At 38.0% G+C, this 20,321-nt stretch overlaps 1 long non-coding RNA gene across 1 annotated transcript in view; it reads right to left on the minus strand.

Annotated features, from left to right (window-relative positions):
• Positions 1-15,137: 15,137 nt before the first annotated feature.
• Positions 15,138-20,321, minus strand: part of LOC134292627 (uncharacterized) — a 30,519-nt gene continuing 25,335 nt past the window's right edge. Inside the window, exon 3 of the long non-coding RNA XR_009999879.1 lies at positions 15,138-15,209. This is a non-coding gene — a long non-coding RNA (uncharacterized LOC134292627). The remainder of the gene's footprint in view (positions 15,210-20,321) is intronic.

Raw genomic sequence — 20,321 nt, forward strand, 5'->3', positions numbered from 1 at the left:
CAAGGCCATTCAATGCTAATCAAGGTGGCCAATGGCAGCATTGCTTCAAACAGACCAGAGTTCTCTCTCACACCCTGGACCTTAATCCACAACCTCTGAGGATGCCTGCCATAGATGTGGGTGAAACGTCAGGAGAGAATGCTTCTTGAACATGGCCAGAAAACTCACAGCAACCCAGCCTACTGGCTGTTAGGAATTGTGGGAGTTGCAAGTCCAAAACACCTGGAAGAAGGCCAAAATTTGCCCATGCCTGCAATAGGTTCATGGGTGCGAATACTGACACCCTGACTTATAACCGGATAAATAGATAGAATCATTGAGATGAACGAGACCTCAAGGACCGTCCAGTCTAACCCGTCAAAGGATGGAGAGATGGAGAGATGGATGGAGAGATGGATGGATGGGTAGAAAGACACCTCAAGGACCATCCAGTCTAACCCCTTAAAGGATGGAGAGATGGATGGATGGGTAGAAAGAGACCTCAAGGACCATCCAGTTCAACCCCTAGAAGGATAGATGGATAGATCAATGGATAGATAGATAGTGAGTTGATAAAGTCATGGAAGAGACACCAAGGGCCATCCAATCCAACTGCTAGATAGGTAAGTAGATAAACAGACAGATAAAATCACTAAAATGAAAGAGACCTCAAAGGCCATCCAGTCCGATTTCTAGATCGGACTGGATTGGTGGACAGTTGATAGAATCATATAATCACAGAAGAGACACCAAGGGCCATTCAATCCAACCCCTACATAAATAGATGATTGATAGATTGATTGATAGATAGAGTAACTGAGATGAAGGACACCTCAAAGATCATCCAGTCCAACCCCCAGAAGGATAGATGGATGGATGGATAGATCGATAGATCAATAGATTGATGTACAGTTGATTGAATCATACAGTCATGGAAGAGACATCAAGGGCTATCCAATCCAATACTTAGATAGACAGACAGACAGACAGATCAATCGATAGATAGATAGATAGATAGATAGATAGATAGATAGATAGATAGATAGATAGATAGATAGATAGAATACCTGAGATGAAAGAGACCTCAAAGACCATCCAGTCCGACCCTTGGGTGAATGGATGGATCGATGGATAGATCTATGGACAGTTGATAGAATCATATAGTCATGGAAAAGGTATCAAGGGCCATCCAATCCAGATAGATAGATACGGAAAAGACATCAATCCAGCCCCTAGATCAGTGATGGCCAACCTATGACACGCGTGTCAGCACTGACACACCTAGCCATTTTTGCTGACACGCTGCCGCATGCAGATTGATTGGATGACTATGTCTTTTGTGGCCAAATTTGGTGTGATTTGGTCCAGTGGTTTTGTTGTTTACTCCATGGGAATTATGCACATTACATATACATACATACATACATATATATATATATATATATATACACACACACACACACACACACACACACACACTAGCTTGGGGACCCAGCGATGTCCAGGTCATTTGAGAATAATGGTATGATTTGTCTTTTAATGTTATGCATTCTGTTTGGAGTGGGTGGACTACAATTCCCAGAATCGTGGCCGAATCCTCCCCAAACTGGGTTATATAGCTGTGTGGAAGGGCCTTGAGTCTACCCTGCCATATAATCCAGTGCAAATTAGATAATCTGTGGAACAGGCCGAGGCCTAAATCTGCCTGTCCCCTGAGCTGAGTTGGTTGCTAGGAGACCAAGTGGGCAGAGATTAGTCCTCTAACTGGCAGCAGTTGGATAAAAACAATTATTGCTCTCCCTCTAATTAGGATTTTATTTTTATTTTCTTTTTGTTGTATCAACCTTGAGGCATGGATGATGAATTGTGTTGTCAAATTTCGAGATTGGGGGGCCTGTACTTTTGTTGTTTTGTTGGTCGCCGTGATGCCATCACTCTTTTATATATATATATATATATATATATATATATATATATATATATATATAATCATTCTATTATTATTCTATTATTATTGTAGTATATTATTATATTATTACTATTATTATATTATTCATTATTCATGACTACACTGAAACTACAATAGAGAGAAATCAGTGTGGAAACTGCAAGAGGTACCATAGATGGTTGCACATGGAAATAATGATAGTAAATAGTTTTTGATTTATTAAATACAGTTATATATTACAATTATATATTTTGTTATTTAAACTATATATATTGTGAAATTATGTTTTTTTTTTTCTCTCGAAGTGACACACCACCCAAGTCATGCTAGGTTTTTTGGTGAATTTTGACACACCAAGTGCAAAAGGTTGCCCGTCATTGACCTAGATAGATAGATAGATAGATAGATAGATAGATAGATAGATAGAATCACAGAGTGTGATTCTATCATAGGGTTTTCTGGGGCCGAGAGGATGAGACTCATCGACGGTCATCCAGTGGATGAGCCAGGATTCGAACCTGGGTCCCCAGAGTCCTGTCAAAGCACCTTCCTTTGAGGCTGAGAGAGTGTGACTCGCTTAAGGTCACCCAAGGATCTTCCATGGCCGAGCAATGATTCGAACCCAGTTGTAGAGAGTTGTAGCCCAACGCTCAAACCAAATTGAGAGGAAAGCAAAATAAAGAGTGTGCCTAGCTCCAAAAGATAGAGATGCACATTTTTTCTTGTATGTCCAGTCCATTAGAGATGCACATTCAGGATTGTTATCAACAACAACAACAACAACAACAACAACAACCTCTATCATTATCCATTATTCAGTTAACCAAAGGCAGGACTGTCTTATTGCAATATATTATTATTATTATTATTATTATTATTATTATTATTATTATTATTATTATTATATTGTTGTTGTTGTTGTTAAATATAATTATTAATTGTATATACAGCATGCAATGTATTATATGTATTATTATTATTCTTACTATTAGTATACCGTATATACTCGAGTATAAGCCGACCCGAATATAAGCCGAGGCACCTAATTTTACCACAAAAAACTGGGAAAACATTGACTCGAGTATAAGCCGAGAGTGGTAAATTTCAGAAATAAAAATAGATAATAAGAAAATTACATTAATTGAGGCCTCAGTAGGTTAAATGTTTTTGAATATTTACATAAAATTAATTTAAGATAAGACTGTCCAATTCTGATTAATTCCATATTCTCAACTTCTTCAACGTCAATGTGCTTATGTATCCTTTTAATAATAATAGAGTAAAATAATAAATGCAATAATGCTAATAAATGCAGTAAATAAATGTAATAATAAATAGAATAAAATAATAAATGTAACAATAATCACATCAGACTGAAATAATAAATGTATTATTATTAACAATAGAAGTAGAGTAAAATAAATGTAATAGTAACTATAATAATAGAATAAAATAATAAACGTAATAATACTAATAATAATAGAGAAAAATAATAAATGTACCGTATATACTTGAGGATAAGCCGACCTGAATATAAGCCAACCAGGACCCTCACCCGAATATAAGCCGAGTGGAAGCTTTTTCAGTCCTAAAAGAGGGCTGAAAAACTCGGCTTATACTTGAGTATATATGGTAATTATCATTATCATGAGATCCATCGATCTTTCTTAGGCACCTTATACACATGTCCTGAAGGTCATTTTATTCAAAAGGCTAAAATATTAAAAATAATTTGTTGGATACATTTATGTACATTGAACCATTAGAAAGCAAAAGGTATCACTGTTTCATATTTATATTGATAATTTTGGAGTATTGCGGATTCCGAATAAGGTCATAATAAAAACAATAACAACAACGATATGGATCTCTCTCTCACCTGGGATAACTCACACTTGGTGATCAGATGATGGTGATATAAATTATAAATAATAATTAATAATACTTAAACATATTAATCAAAGGTGTTAGTAAATGACTGCTCACCCAAAAGGAAACACCAGAAAAATTGGGAAAGAGACATAAGGCCTATGAATGGGAAAGCACAGGGATGGACCTTCCTTTCATGTACGTCCAGACAGACATGGATCAATCAATCAATCAATCTAACCATTAATTACATTTAAGACTTGCCCTAAGTGCAAAGTTCTCAGGGCAGCAGCCAATAAAACCCATTTCAATACTAAACAATGTCCTAAATAATGGGAAGAATGTATATAGAATAAAAGCATATTGGAAACCTGCAAAGTATGCTCTTTTTTGTGTGTATGTTGTATGGATCCCTTGCTAATAATAATAATAATAATAATAATAATAATAATAATAATAATAATAATAATAATATCAAGACATGCTGCAGTCTTCTATGTGCATTTGGTGTGGGTCCCATTATTATTATTATTATTATTATTATTATTATTATTATTATTATTATTATTATTGTGTTGTCGAAGGTTTTCATGGCTGGAATCACAGGGTTGTTGTGTGTTTTCCGGGCTGTCTGGCCATGTTCCAGAAGCATTCTCTCCTGATTTTTCGCCCACATCTATGGCAGGCATCCTCAGAGGTTGTGAGGTATATAATAATAATAATAATAATAATAATAATAATAATAATAATAATAGTGTTGTTGAAGGCTTTCATGGCCGAAATCACAGGGTTGTTGCATGTTTTCCGGGCTGTATGGCCATGTTCCAGAAGCATTCTCTCCTGACGTTTAGCCCACATCTATGGCAGGCATCCTCAGAGGTTGTGAGGTATATTATTATTATTATTATTATTATTATTATTATTATTATTATTATTATTATTGTGTTGTCGAAGGCTTTCATGGCTGAAATCACAGGGTTGTTGTGTGTTTTCCGGGCTGTCTGACCATGTTCTAGAAGCATTCTCTCCTGATGTTTCGCCCACATCTATGGCAGGCATCCTCAGAGGTTGTGAGGTTTATTATTATTATTATTATTATCATCATCATCATCATCATCATCATTACTTGATACAAAACAAAATTCCCAAGTGTCTAGGACTGTGTGAAGCATTGACGAATAATGTGTGCAGATCTGAGTAGGTTGACCTTTTGCAGCTGACAGGTGGTCATTTTGTCAGCGCCGATTGTGTTTAAGTGCAGGCCAAGGCCTTTAGGCCCTGCATCCAGTGTGCCGGTCACCACTGGGACCACCTTGACTGGCTTGTGCCAGAGTCTTTGCAGCTCGATCTTTAAGTTCTCGTATTGTATCAACTGTTCCAGTTGCTTCTCATCAATCCTGCTGTCACCTGGGATTGCAACATTGACGATCCATACTTTTTATCATCATCATCATCATCATCATCAGGATAGGATCTACACTTGGGCTTTAGCACAGCAGGTTAACCATCAGCTGCAATAAATCTTCCCAATTGAAAGGTTGGAAGCTTGAAGCCTGGGTCGGGGTGAGTGCCCAACCTTCAGCCCAGCTCACTGCCCATCTAGCAGATCTAAAACAACTGTGAGTAGATAAATAGGTACTGCTTAAGCGGGGAGGCATTTTAATAGCACCATAAAGGAAATACCAGAAAAATGCGGGAAATCAAAAAAGGAGGAAGTCTGTGAACAGGGCTCTTTGACATGGAGGCTGGAGCGACACCCCCCCCCCCCCCTTCGTGGCCAGAATCGAGCACAACCTCCAGGACGCCGAAGATGGGAAATGCCTATATACCTCTATATGTTGTCTGTCCTGTCTGTATATAATGGCATCAAATATTTACCGTATATGTGTTCTGTAATCCTCCCTGAGTCCCCTTCGGGGTGAGAAGGGCGGAATATAAATGCTGTGAATAAATAAATAAATATACACAGAAGCCCAGAGCATGGCTTGCCCCTTCACGTTAATTAACTAATTAACTAATGAACTCATGAACTCGTTCTAATTATTTGTTTTTTTGACAGTTCTAGGTTCAATTGTGTACATTGTGTTGCTTTTATCATTGAGGGTGGGAAAGGTAAAGGTTAAAGGTTTTCCCCTGACATTGTCTAGTTGTGTCCAACTCTGGAGGTTGGAGCCGGCGTTGTCCATAGACACCTCCAAAGTGATGTGACTGGCATCATTGCACAGAGTGCTGTTACCTTCCCACTGGAGCAGTACCTATTGATCTACTCACATTTGCATGTTTTCGAACTGCTAGGTTGGCAGAAGCTGGTGCTAACAGCAGGAGCTCACCCTCGCTCCTTGGATTTGAACCTCTGACCTTTCGGTCAGCAAGTTCAGCAGCTCAGCGCTTTAACATGCTGCGCCACCGGGGGTTCCTGATATGTAAATAAACATTACAGTACTTATTGATCTACTCACATTTGCATAATGTGTTTTAAGCTTAGTTTGATGTCTTTTAATATAGGCAATGTATTGCTTTTAATTATGCGTTTTAACTATGTCGCACCCGACCCTGAGCAGACAAGCAGGAAAGAAATCACATCATGTTGTTGTTGTTGTTGTTGTTGTTGTTGTTTTCCTCCCCAGTGTATCAACTCTTCGCGCCTTTGTGAGCCTAGGTTGCAATGGGGTTAAAATATAAATTCTGGATCTCCGAGAGAAAGAGGGAGAGGTGGGGTGGAGACAAAAATAGGATTAAAAAAAGGAGAACAGAGCGATTGCCAGGGAAAAAAAAGAGGCGAAGTGTGTGAAAAAGAGAACAGGAATATATGGTCAGACGGATGTTGGGGTGGGAGGAGGAGAGATCTAAAAACTGCAGTGAAAATGCCAGGATCACAGGATGAAGAGGAAGAAAGGAAGGAAGAAAGGAAGGAAGGAAGAATGGGAAAACCTGGGAAAGGGAGGAAGACAGAGGAGAGGACGCAGGCCTATGTATGTGGGACCACAAAGGTCATCTAGTCCAACCCCTGCCAGGCAAGGACATGGACTACCTATCCCAGCATTGTAGAATTTAATTCAAGTGCTATCAAACTGCACACTTTGGAGCTTCCTTCTCTAGCCTTTTAAACAGAGACCAGATGGGCCTCTGTCAGGAGGGCTTTGATGGTGACGTCCTGCCTGGCGGAGGAGGGCTGGACTGGGTGTCATCTAAGGCTTCCTTTTAACGCTTATGAATCTCTGACTTGTGAAGCTTATGAAGCTCTTCTTGCAGGGCATGCTGTCTCAGCCTCAGAGGCTGCAGTTTCCGGGCCGTCTTCAAGGGCAGCCCCACATAGAGTGCATTACAGTAATCCAACCTTGAGGTAACTAAGGCGTGGACTACCGTGGTCAAGTCAGACTTTTCGAGCTACGGTCCAGACTGAGATGGGTCATAACTCGGTCATAACTCTGTCTATAAGCCTAACTGTAAGCTCAACTATAAGCCTAACTTTATCTATAACTCTAACTCTATCTATAAGACTAACTATAAGCCCAACTATAAGTCTAACTTTATCTATAGTCATAACTCTGTCTATAAGCCTAACTGTAAGCCCAACTATGAGCCTAACTCTATCTACAATCACAACTCTGTCTTTAAGCCCAACTATAAGCTTAACTATCTATAAACCTAACTCTATCTATAAGACTAACTATAAGTCCAAATATGAGCCTAACTCTATCTACAAACACAACTCTGTCTTTAAGCCTCACTATAAGCCCAACTATAAGCCTAACTAACTATAACCCTAACTCTATCTATGACTAAGCCCAACTATGAGCCTAACTCTATTTACAATCACAACTCTGTCTTTAAGCCCAACTATAAGCCTATCTATAACCCTAACTCTATCTATAAGACTAACTATAAGCCCAACTATAAGCCTAACTATCTATAACCCTAACTCTATCTATAAGACTAACTATAAGCCCAACTATAAGCCTAACTATCTATAACCCTAACTCTATCTATAAGACTAACTATAAGTCCAACTATAAGCCTATCTATAACCCTAACTCTATCTATAAGACTAACTATAAGTCCAAATATGAGCCTAACTCTATCTACAACCACAACTCTGTCTTTAAGCCTAACTATAAGCTCGACTATAAGCCTATCTATAACCCTAACTCTGTCTATAAGCCCAACTATAAGCCCAACTATAAGTCTAACTTTATCTATAACCATAACTCTGTCTTTAAGCCTAACTATAAGCCCAACTATAAGCCTATCTATAACCCTAACTCTGTCTATAAGCCTCTTTGCTCAACTATAGGCCTATCTATAACCCTAACCCTATCTTTAAACCTAACTATAAAGCCAACTATAAGCCTAACTCTGTCTATAACCCTAACTATAAGGACAACTATAAGCCTAACTTTATCTATAACCCTAACTCTATCTATAAGCCTAACTATAAGCCTAACTTTATCTATAACCCTAACTCTATCTATAAGCCTAACTCTATAAGCCTAACTCTGTCTATAAGCCTATTTGTAAACCCAACTATAAGCCTAAATCTATAACCATTACTCTGTCTATCAGCCTAACTATAAGCCCAACTCTAACCCTATCTATAACCATGATCTAGAAGCCTCACTCCAGTTCTGACAATAAACCTAACTTTAATCCTAACTCTATCTCTAATTTTAATCCCATCTATAATATCTATAACTCTAACTCTGTCCATAAGCCTAACTATAAGCCTGCCTCTACCTATAACTCTGTTTGTAAGCCAACCCTATCTCTAAGCCTAATTCCATCCCTAACTTACTCTAACCTTTATCTATAACTATCTATAACCCTAACCCTATCAAACTAACTCATAGAGTTAGAGTTAACTCTAACTATCTATACGCCTGACCCTAACTCTATCTATAACCCTAACCCTATATATAAAACTGACCCTAGCCCTAATCAATAAGCCTATATCTATAATCCTAACCCTATATATAAAACTGACCCTAGCCCTAATCAATAAGCCTATATCTATAATCCTAACCCTATATATAAAACTGACCCTAGCCCTATCAATAAGCCTATATCTATAACCCTAACCCTATATATAAAACTGACCCTAGCCCTTTCAATAAGCCTATATCTATAATCCTAACCCTTTCTATAAGGATAATGCTAACCCTAACTCTGTCTATACAGTAAACTTAATTCTAACTCTATCTATATCTCAATCTGAATGGGTGGCAAAGGGCCAGAGAAACACCACAAATATTGAGATTCACAGCCACTAATATTTCCTGTACAAACATTGCAACCTCAATCGCCATTAAAGGAAGCCATTCTTCCTATTTAGGTCTACCTTAGATCTATAAGTGAATTGATGACATTTCGTGAGCCAAAGAGTTAGGGGGAAAAGGCAAAAGAAAGAGTGAATAAAAAGACAGTGTTTCCCTTTAATATACAGTAGAGTCTCACTTATCCAACACTCGCTTATCCAACGTTCTGGATTATCCAACGCATTTTTGTAGTCAATGTTTTCAATATATCACGATATTTTGGTGCTAAATTCATAAATACAGTAATTACTACATAGCATTACTGCGTATTGAACTACTTTTTCTGCCAAATCTGTTGTCTAACATGATGTTTTGGTGCTTCATTTGTAAAATCATAACCTAATTTGATGTTTAATAGGCTTTTCCTTAATCCCTCCTTATTATCCAACATATTCGCTTATCCAACATTCTGCCGGCCCGTTTATGTTGGATTAGTGAGACTCTACTGTAGTTTGACCCCACTTGAACTGCCACGGCTCAATGCTTTGGGATGGTGGGAATTGTAGTTCGGCTAGGAGCCCCCAGTGGCGCAGCGTGTTAAAGTGCTGAGCTGCTGAACTTGCAGACCGAAAGGTTGCAGGTTCGAATCCGGGGAGCAGGGTGAGCGCCCACTGTTAGCCCCAGCTTCTGCCAACCTATTTATTTATTTATTTATTTATTTATTTACAGCATTTATATTCCGCCCTTCTTTCTCACCCCGAAGGGGACTCACATTACACATATAGGCAAACATTCAATGCCTTTTAACATAGAACAAAGACAAGACAAACATAGGCTCCGAGCAGGCCTCGAACTCATGACCTCCTGGTCAGAGTGATTCATTGCAGTGATTCATTGCAGCTGCTCTCCAGCTTGCGCCACAGCCCGAGCCCCCCTGTATATACTCAAGTATAAGCCTAGTGTTGTTGTATGTCTTTCGGGCTGTGTGGCCATGTTCCAGAAGCATTCTCTCCTGACGTTTCGCCCACAACTATGGCAGGCATCCTCACAACCTCTGAGGATGCCTGCCATAGTTGTGGGTGAAACGTCAGGAGAGAATGCTTCTGGAACATGGCCACACAGCCCGAAAGACATACAACAACCCTGTGATCCTGGCCATGAAAGCCTTCGACAACACATATAAGCCTAGTTTTTAAGCCCTCTTTTTAAGACTGAAAAAGCCCCCCTCGGCTTATACTCGGGTGAGGGTCCTGGTTGGCTTATATTTGGGTCAGCTTATACTTGAGAATATATGGTAAATTTATTATTTTTCTCCATTATTATTGGTATTATTACATTTATTATTTTTCTCTATTATTGTTGCTGCTATTACATTTATTACATGTATTTTATTTTTCAGTGAACCAGATGTATGTTGTGTTTGTATGGTCTGTGCTTGATAAGGCTAACTGGCAAATCAATAAATTGTTGTTGTTGTTGTTGTGTTTATATATATGTATATATACATACGTACACATATATACATACACAATAATTATGTCGGCACTTGTGGTATATCTCATGAGATATACAATATATAGTGTATTAATAATATGTTTATATATGTGTACATGTATAGAACAGTAGTAATACTCGCACTCATGTTGGTCAAGTAGTGAGACATTATATATATATATATATATATATATATATACACACACACACACACACACACACACACATACACACACACACACACACACACACACACACATATACATCTATATATATAAATGAGTGATGGCATCACGGCGACCCACAAAACAACAAAACTACAGGCCCCCCAACCTCGAAATTTGACAACACAACCCATCATCCACGCCTCTAGGTTGATACAACAAAAAGAAAAGAAAAATAAAGTCCTAATTAGAGAGAGAGGAATAATTGCTTTTATCCAATTGCTGCCAGTTAGAAGGCTAAGCTCCTCCAACTTGGTCTCCTAGCAACCCAATAAAAAATAATAAAAAACACTAAAAAAAAAATTAAAAACACCAAAAGATTAATACAGTAAAATACTATAACAGAAAATAACTAAAAATAATACAAGAAAATAATAAAATATAATAAATAAAAAGATAACTTACAATAAAAGATTAATACAATAAAATACTATAATAACAGAAAATAACTAAAAATAATACAAGAAAATAATAAAATATAATAAATAAAAATATAACTTACAATAAAATTAATTTAAAAAATGCAAATAATGTCAAATAAAAATTACACAACAATTTTTAACCAATACTACCACCACTTTGCCACAGCAACGCGTGGCTGGGCACAGCTAGTATATATATATATATATATATCTATTATTATAAAAACATATATATAATAATAATAGTACTGGCACTCCTACCAGCTGTTAGGAATTGTGGGAGTTGCAGTCCAAAACCCCCGGAGGGCCAAACCCCCTGAATGGAGGACACCACCGAAACCCTCCCAACAGATGGCCATGCCTCCAGATGGGGGAATCGTCCTAGTAGTCCGAAAACATGCAAATGTGAGTAGATAAATAGGTACTGCTCCGGCGGCAAGGTAACAGCGCTCCATGCAGTCATGCCACTGGCCACATGATTTTGGAGGTGTCTATGGACAACGCCGGCTCTTTGGCTTAGAAACCCCCAGAGCCGGACAAGACTGGATTTAATGTCAGGTGAAAACCCTAGGGCCAAACTACAACTCCCAGGCTCCCATCACCTTCAGATATAGCAATCAAAGTGGTATCAAACTGCGTTAATTCCACAGTTCAGGCCAGGAAAGTTCAACTTCTCCCCCAGAAATGTCTATTATTCATGCTTTCCATCTGATTTATCTCCTTTTTATTTTAAACAGATTTTTTTCCCCCAGTGTTGGGAGACAAGTAGGGTTTCCAATGTAATTACCAAAAAAAAAAAAAAAAAAGTCCGGGTAAAAACGTCATAAATTATACATACTAAAAATACGGAATAAATTAATCATAGCATTAAAAACCGAAAAAAGGGGGAAGCTGGTTGCACAAGCGAAATTATTTAAATGCGTCGGAAGCCGGGAAATCAACTCGGGAAGATAGAGACGGAACTAAAGGATGGAGGCAGAGATAGTGCAAGTTTGCTGTTGTTGTCGTTGTTATTGTTGACTTCTGTTGCTATTGATCAAAAGCTACTAAAAGAGTGTCCATTTCAAACTATGGCTCTTCAAGGCAAAATATGTAACACTTCCCTAAGGCGCATCTACACTGTAGAATTAATGCAGTTTTATTCCACTTTATAACTGCTATTGAAATATTGGGAGTTGTAGTTGGGCAAGGCATTTTCTGCCAAAGGGGTCTGGGACCTCGCCCAACTCCAAATCCCCCTCAAGAGCACTCATCCACGAGAGCCAAGTTTCTTCGGACAACCATTCCCACAATCCACTGGAAACCATAGAGGGGATTCTGAGTCCTTTTTGCAAAGTAGCTTCCCCAATATCGATCACTTGGTGCATTTAATACTACAGTGTAAACCAGGCATGGTCAAACTTGGGCCCTCCAGGTGTTTTGGACCCCAATTCTAGCCTTTGAAAGACAAGAGGGTTAGACTAGATGGCCTTTGGGAGACCCCATCTACAGTCCCATCAACACTGCCATATAACTGCATTATATGGTCAGTGTAGATTCATTATATGGTCACTGCAGGCACATATTCAGTTAGTTCAGAATCATAATAATGCATAATAATGAAAGACATAGGGTTAGACTAGATGGCCTTTGGGGGACCCCATCTACAGTCCCATCAACACTGCCATATAACTGCATTATATGGTCAGTGTAGATTCATTATATGGTCACTGAAGACTCGTATTATACAGCTAGGGCAGAATCATAATAATGAAAGACAGAGGGTTAGACTAGATGGCCTTTGGGGGACCCCTTCTAACTCTGATCATGGCCCCATCAACATTGCCATATAACTGCATTATATGGTCAGTGTAGATTCATTATATGGTCACTGAAGACTCGTATTATACAGCTAGTGCAGAATCATAATAATGAAAGACAGAGGGTTAGACTAGATGGCCTTTGGGGGACCCCTTCTAACTCTGATCATGGCCCCATCAACATTGCCATATAACTGCATTATATGGTCAGTGTAGATTCATTATATGGCCACTGTAGAATCATATTATACAGCTAGTGCAGAATCATAATAATGCATAATAATGAAAGACAGAGGGTTAGACTAGATGGCCTTAAGGGTCCCTTTCTAACTCTGATAATGACCCCATATAATGCCATATAATGCAATTTAAAACTGCATAATATGGTCAGTGTAGATTCATTATATAGTCACTGCAGCCTCGTATTATACATCTAGTGCAGAATAATAATAATGCAGTTCGACTCTAGCCTTGAAACCATAGCATTGAAAGACAGAGGGTTAGACTAGATGGCTTTTGGGGGACCCCTACTGATTATGGCCCCGTCAATACTGGCATTTAACTGCATTATATGGTCAGTGTAGATTCATTATATGGCCACTGCAGGCTCATATTATTCAGCTAGTGCAAAATCATAACAATGCATAATAATGAAAGACAGAGCGTTAGACTAGATGGCCTTTGGGGTCCCCTTCTAACTCTGATTATGGCCCCATCAACACTGGTATATAACTGAATTATATGGTCAGTATAGATGCATTATATGGCCACTGCAGGCTCATATTATTCAGCTAGTGCAGAATCATAATAATGCATAATAATGAAAGACAGAGGGTTGGCCTAGATGGCCTTTGGGGTCCCCTTCTGATCATGGCCCCATCAATACTGGAATATAACTACATTATATGGTCAGTGTAGATTCATTATATGGCCACTGTAGAATCATATTATACAGCTAGTGCAAAATCATAACAATGCATAATAATGAAAGACAGAGGGTTAGACTAGATGGCCTTTGGGGTCCCCTTCTAACTCTGATCATGGCCCCATCAACACTGCCATATAACACAATTTTATGGCAGCAGCTGAGGGGGGAAAGTAAAAGGTCTGAGGTTTTTGGGAATTGTGGGAGTTGAAGTCGAAAACACTTGGAGGGCCCAAGTTGGCCCATGCCTGGTCTACACTGACCATATAACGCAGTTTAGAACTGCGTTATATGGCCGTGAAAACAGCACCATAATTAAGAGTTAGATATAGCTTTCGAAAGGCAAAATGGGCCGCCAAAAACCGAGAAAAAGAAGGTCTCTGATCGTTTATGTCTCGTTTTCCTCTCCCAGCGGAGGAGCGTAAAGATTAATTAACCAAAAGTTTTCTGCAATTGATGAAAATTAAAAAAAAAATTCCCCCGATGGCCGCTCTGAGCTCCTGATGAGAAGAGTAGGAGCAATATGACTCTGGGTTGCTGCGAGTTTTCCGGGCTGTATGGCCATGTTCCTGAAGCATTCTCTCCTGACGTTTCGCCCACAAACATACATCTACACCTCCCGGCAAAGGATTCCCCCCCAGGCAGGAAGCAGCCAGGCTTTGAAGCTGCAAGGCCATTCAGTGCGAATCAAGCTGGGCAATGACAACATTCACACTTGCCTCCGACAGACAAAGAGTCGGGGAATATATATTAATCCCAACAGACCTCACAACCTCTGAGGATGCCTGTCGTAGATGTGGGCGAAACGTCAGGAGAGAATGCTACTTCTGGAACATGGCCCAGTAAACTCACAGCAACCCAGTGATTCCGGCCATGAAAGCTTTCGACAACACAATAATACGTTGTGATGTCGAATGCAGTTTGACACCACTTTAACTGCCATGGCTCAATGCTATGGAGTCCTGGGAGTTGTAGTTTTGGCAAGGTCTTTTGCTTCCTCGGCTACAACTCCTCGGATCCAATATAACATGACAACCAAAAGTGGCATCACACTGCATTCATTCTATAATGCAGACGCACCCTCCAGCTGTATGTTGTCAGTAGCGGTTGGCTGGATATGGAAACGCACTTTGTACATGCTCAGAGGCACTTTCGAGCGAGGAAACGTGGGAGCGAGAAAAGAAAGCAAGGGAAACTGGCCGATCCATTTGGGCGGGGGTCCCTACCTTACAGCGAGACCTCCGCGAAGTTGGGGGGCGGGCCTCCGAAACCGTGACTTCATAAAACTCTTGGATGTCTAGTCCGTCAAGTACGAGAGCGGGAAGTAAGAGAAACAGTTATTAGCAAAGGGAAAATAATAATAATAATAATAATAATAATAATAATAATAATAATAATAATTTCCCACTGATGGGATTTATAGTTTGGTATGGATTCCTGAGAGTTGTAGTTTGGCAAGGAAGGATAAAGTCCTTGGGAAACTACAACTCCCAGGATTCCATATGAGGTTTAAAAAATAATAACAATTTCCCCGAAACTGTGACTTCGTAAAACTCTTGGATATCTAGTCCACCAAGTACGGGAGCGGGAAGGAAGAGAAACAGTTATTAGCAAAGGGTAAATAATAATAATAATAATAATGATAATAATAATAATAATAATAATTTCCTACTGATGGGATTTATAGTTTGGTATGGATTCCTGAGAGTTGTAGTTTAGCAAGGATAAAGGCCTTGGGAAACTACAACTTCCAGGATTCCATATGAGGTTTAAAAAATAATAACAATTTCCCCGAAACGGTGACTTTGTAAAACTCTTGGATATCTAGTCCGCCAAGTACGGGAGCGGGAAGGAAGAGAAACAGTTATTAGCAAAGGGTAAATAATAATAATAATAATAATAATAATAATAATAATAATAATAATAATAATAATAATAAGGACCTCAAGATTGAACTTCAAAGACTCTGGCAGAAACCAGTACAGGTGATCCCGGTGGTGATGGGCACACTGGGTGCCGTGCCAAAAGATCTCAGCAGGCATTTGGAAACAATAGACATTGACAAAATCACCATCTGCCAACTGCAAAAGGCCACCCTAATGATTCATTGGAACTTATGCCTCAAGTACCACCTCCCAGCAGCAAAGAACTGGTGGGATCACAAACCTGCAAAAGTATTGGAAAATGAGCACGGAAAGATATTGTGGGACTTCCGAATCCAGACTGACAAAGTTCTGGAACACAACACACCAGACATCACAGTTGTGGAAAAGAAAAAGATTTGGATCATTGATGTCGCCATCCCAGGTGACAGTCGCATTGACGAAAAACAACAGGAAAAACTCAGCCGCTATCAGGACCTCAAGATGGAACTTCAAAGACTCTGGCAGAAACCAGTACATGTGGTCCCGGTGGTGATGGGCACACTGGGTGCCGTGCCAAAAGATCTCAGCCGGCATTTGGAAACAATAGACATTGACAAAATTACGATCTGCCAACTGCAAAAGGCCACCCTGCTGGGATCTGCACGTATCATCCGAAAATACATCACACAGTCCTAGACACTTGGGAAGTGTTCGACTTGTGGTTTTGCGAAACGAAATCCAGCATATCTATCTTGTTTGCTGTGTCATAATAAAATAATAATAATAATAATAATAATAATAATAATAATAATAATAATAATAATAATAATATCCCACTGATGGGATGTATAGTTTGGTATGGATTTAATAATAATAATAATAATAATAATAATAATAATAATAATAATAACAACAACACTTGGGAAGTGTTCGACATGTGATTTTGTGATACAAAATCCAGTTTATCTATCTTGTTTGCTGTGTCATACAATAAAATAATAATGATGATGATGACCTGCTGATAGGATTTATAGTTTGGTATGGATATAATAATAATAATAATAATAATAATAATAATAATAATAATAATAATATCCCACTGATGGTATTTATAATTTGGTATGGATATAATACTACTACTACTACTACTACTACTACTACTACTACTAATAATAATAATAATAATAATAATAATAATAATAATAATAATATCGTGCTGATGGGATTTATAGTTTGGTATGGATATAATAATAATAATAATAATAATAATAATAATAATAATAATAATAATAATATCCCGCTGATGGAATTTATAGTTTGGTATGGATATAATATTACTACTACTACTACTACTACTACTACTAATAATAATAATAATAATAATAATAATATCCCGCTGATGGAATTTATAGTGTGGTATGGATTTAATAATAATAATAATAATAATAATAATAATAATAATAATAATAATATCCCACTGATGGGATTTATAGTTTGGTATGGATATACTACTACTACTACTACTACTACTACTACTAATAATAATAATAATAATAATAATAATAATAATAATAATAATAATAATATCGTGCTGATGGAATTTATAGTGTGGTATGGATTTAATAATAATAATAATAATAATAATAATAATAATAATAATAATAATAATAATAATAATAATATCCCGCTGATGGAATTTATAGTGTGGTATGGATTTAATAATAATAATAATAATAATAATAATAATAATAATAATAATAATAATATCCCGCTGATGGGATTTATAGTTTGGTATGGATTCCTGAGAGTTGCAGTTTGGCAAGGAAGGCTAAACTCCTGGACGGCCCAAGTTGGCCCAAGCCTGGGAACCACAGTACCCCAAATCCCCTACAATTCTCCCCAAACTAATGTCTCCCTGGCCACCAGCCAGCCCTCCTTGCGAGGTAGGCCAAGCCTGTCCTTCCGACCACACCGTACAGTATTTCTAAGGTGAAAGCACACCTGAAGGCGTCACGGCTCAGCTCCCGACTGCGTATCCCATCCTCCCCGCCCCTTCCCCCGGCTCAGAGGTAATTATAAGATGCAGATTAAACGCTATATTTAGGCCGCCTTGCGACACCAAAGCCCTCTTCGCCCGGGCTGCTGCGAGAAGAGGACACAAAGCAAGGAAGAGGGGCGCAGGATCCCTAGGAACTGCATATCCCATCATCCCCACTCCACCTTTTTCCCTCTTCTAAGGGAGTTGCCATCAAACTGCAACAGTGATTTATTATAGATAGATAAATAGATAGATATAGAAAGGTGTCTACACTGCGGAAGGAAGACAGTTTGATGGTGCTTTCTAGTGCCACAACTCAATGTGATTTAAATCCTGGGAGTTGTAGTTTCCTAAGGTCTTTTCCTGCTCATATATATAAGATCTAGATATAGATATAAATATAGATATAGATATAGAGGACTCTACACTGTGGAAGGAAGGCAGTTTGACAGTGCTTTCAAGTGCCATGGTTCAATGGAAATCCCGGGAGTTATAGTTTCTCAAGGTCTTTTGTTGCTGATATATATAAGATCTAGATATAGATATAAATATAGATATAGATATAGAGGACTCTACACTGTGGAAGGAAGGCAGTTTGACAGTGCTTTCAAGTGCCATGGTTCAATGGAAATCCCGGGAGTTGTAGTTTCCTAAGGTCTTTTGTTGCTCATATATATATAAGATCTAGATATAGATATAAATATAGATATAGATATAGAGGACTCTACACTGTGGAAGGAAGGCAGTTTGACAGTGCTTTTAAGTACCATGATTCAGTGTGATGGAAATCCTGGGATCTGTAGTTTCCCAAGGTCTCTTGTTGCTCATATATATATTAGATATAACTATAAATATAGATATAGATGGACCTCTACACTGGAAAAGGAAGTCATTTTGAGGGCACTTTCAAATGCCACAGCTCAATATGATGGAAATCCTGGGAGTTGTAGTTTCCTAAGGTCTTTTGTTGCTCATATATATAAGATCTAGATATAGATATAAATATAGATATAGATATAGAGGACTCTACACTGTGGAAGGAAGGCAGTTTGACAGTGCTTTCAAGTGCCTTTTGTTGCTCATATATATAAGATCTAGATATAGATATATAGATATAGATATAGAGGACTCTACACTGTGGAAGGAAGACAGTTTGATGGTGCTTTCTAGTGCCACAACTCAATGTGATTTAAATCCTGGGAGTTGTAGTTTCCTAAGGTCTTTTGTTGCTCATATATATAAGATCTAGATATAGATATAAATATAGATATAGATATAGAGGACTCTACACTGTGGAAGGAAGGCAGTTTGACAGTGCTTTCAAGTGCCATGGTTCAATGGAAATCCTGGGAGTTATAGTTTCTCAAGGTCTTTTGTTGCTCATATATATAAGATATAGATATATAAATATAGATATAGATGCCTTTACACTGTGGAAGGAAGACAGTTTGATGGTGCTTTCTAGTGCCACAACTCAATGTGATTTAAATCCTGGGAGTTGTAGTTTCCTAAGGTCTTTTGTTGCTCATATATATATATATATATATATATATATATATATATATATATATACTAGCTGTGCCCGGCCACGCGTTGCTGTGGCAAAGTGGTGGTGGTATTGCTGAAAAGTTGTTGTGGAATTTTTATTTGACGTTATTTGTATTTTTTTTTAAATTAATTTTATTGTAACTTATCTTTTTTATTTGTTATATTTTGTTATTTTGTTGTATTATTTTTAGTTATTTTGTTATTATAGTATTTTATTGTATTAATTTTTTAGTGTTTTTTATTGTATTATTTGTATTTATTTTATTTTTTATTCTTTTATTAACACTGGGCTGAGTGGGTTGCTAGGAGACCAAATGGGCAGAGCTTAGAGCCTTCTAAGTGGCAGCAATTGGATAAAAACAATTATTGCTCTCCCTCTAATTAGGACTTTATTTTTCTTTTCTTTTTGTTGTATCAACCTAGAGGCGTGGATGATGGGTTGTGTTGTCAAATTTCGAGGTTGGGGGGCCTGTAGTTTTGTTCTTTTGTTGGTCGCCGTGATGCCATCACTCATTTATATATATAAATTAAATGTAGCTATAAATATAGATATAGATGGATCTCTACACTGGAAAAGGTGCTTTCAAGTTCCACAGCTCAATGTGATGGAAATCCTGGGAGTTGTAGTTTCCCAAGGTCTTTTGGTGTTCATATATATAAGATCTAGATATATATAGATATAAATATAGATATAGATATAGATATAGAGGACTCTACCCTGTGGAAGGAAGGCAGTTTGACACCGCTTTTAAGTACCATGATTCAGTGTGATGGAAATCCTGGGATCTGTAGTTTCCCAAGGTCTCTTGTTGCTCATATATATATTAGATATAACTATAAATATAGATATAGATGGACCTCTACACTGGAAAAGGAAGTCATTTTGATGGCACTTTCAAATGCCACAGCTCAATATGATGGAAATCCTGGGAGTTGTAGTTTCCTAAGGTCTTTTCCT

This window comes from Anolis carolinensis, chromosome 6 (assembly GCF_035594765.1).
Source record: "Anolis carolinensis isolate JA03-04 chromosome 6, rAnoCar3.1.pri, whole genome shotgun sequence".
Classification (NCBI taxonomy): domain Eukaryota; kingdom Metazoa; phylum Chordata; class Lepidosauria; order Squamata; family Dactyloidae; genus Anolis; species Anolis carolinensis.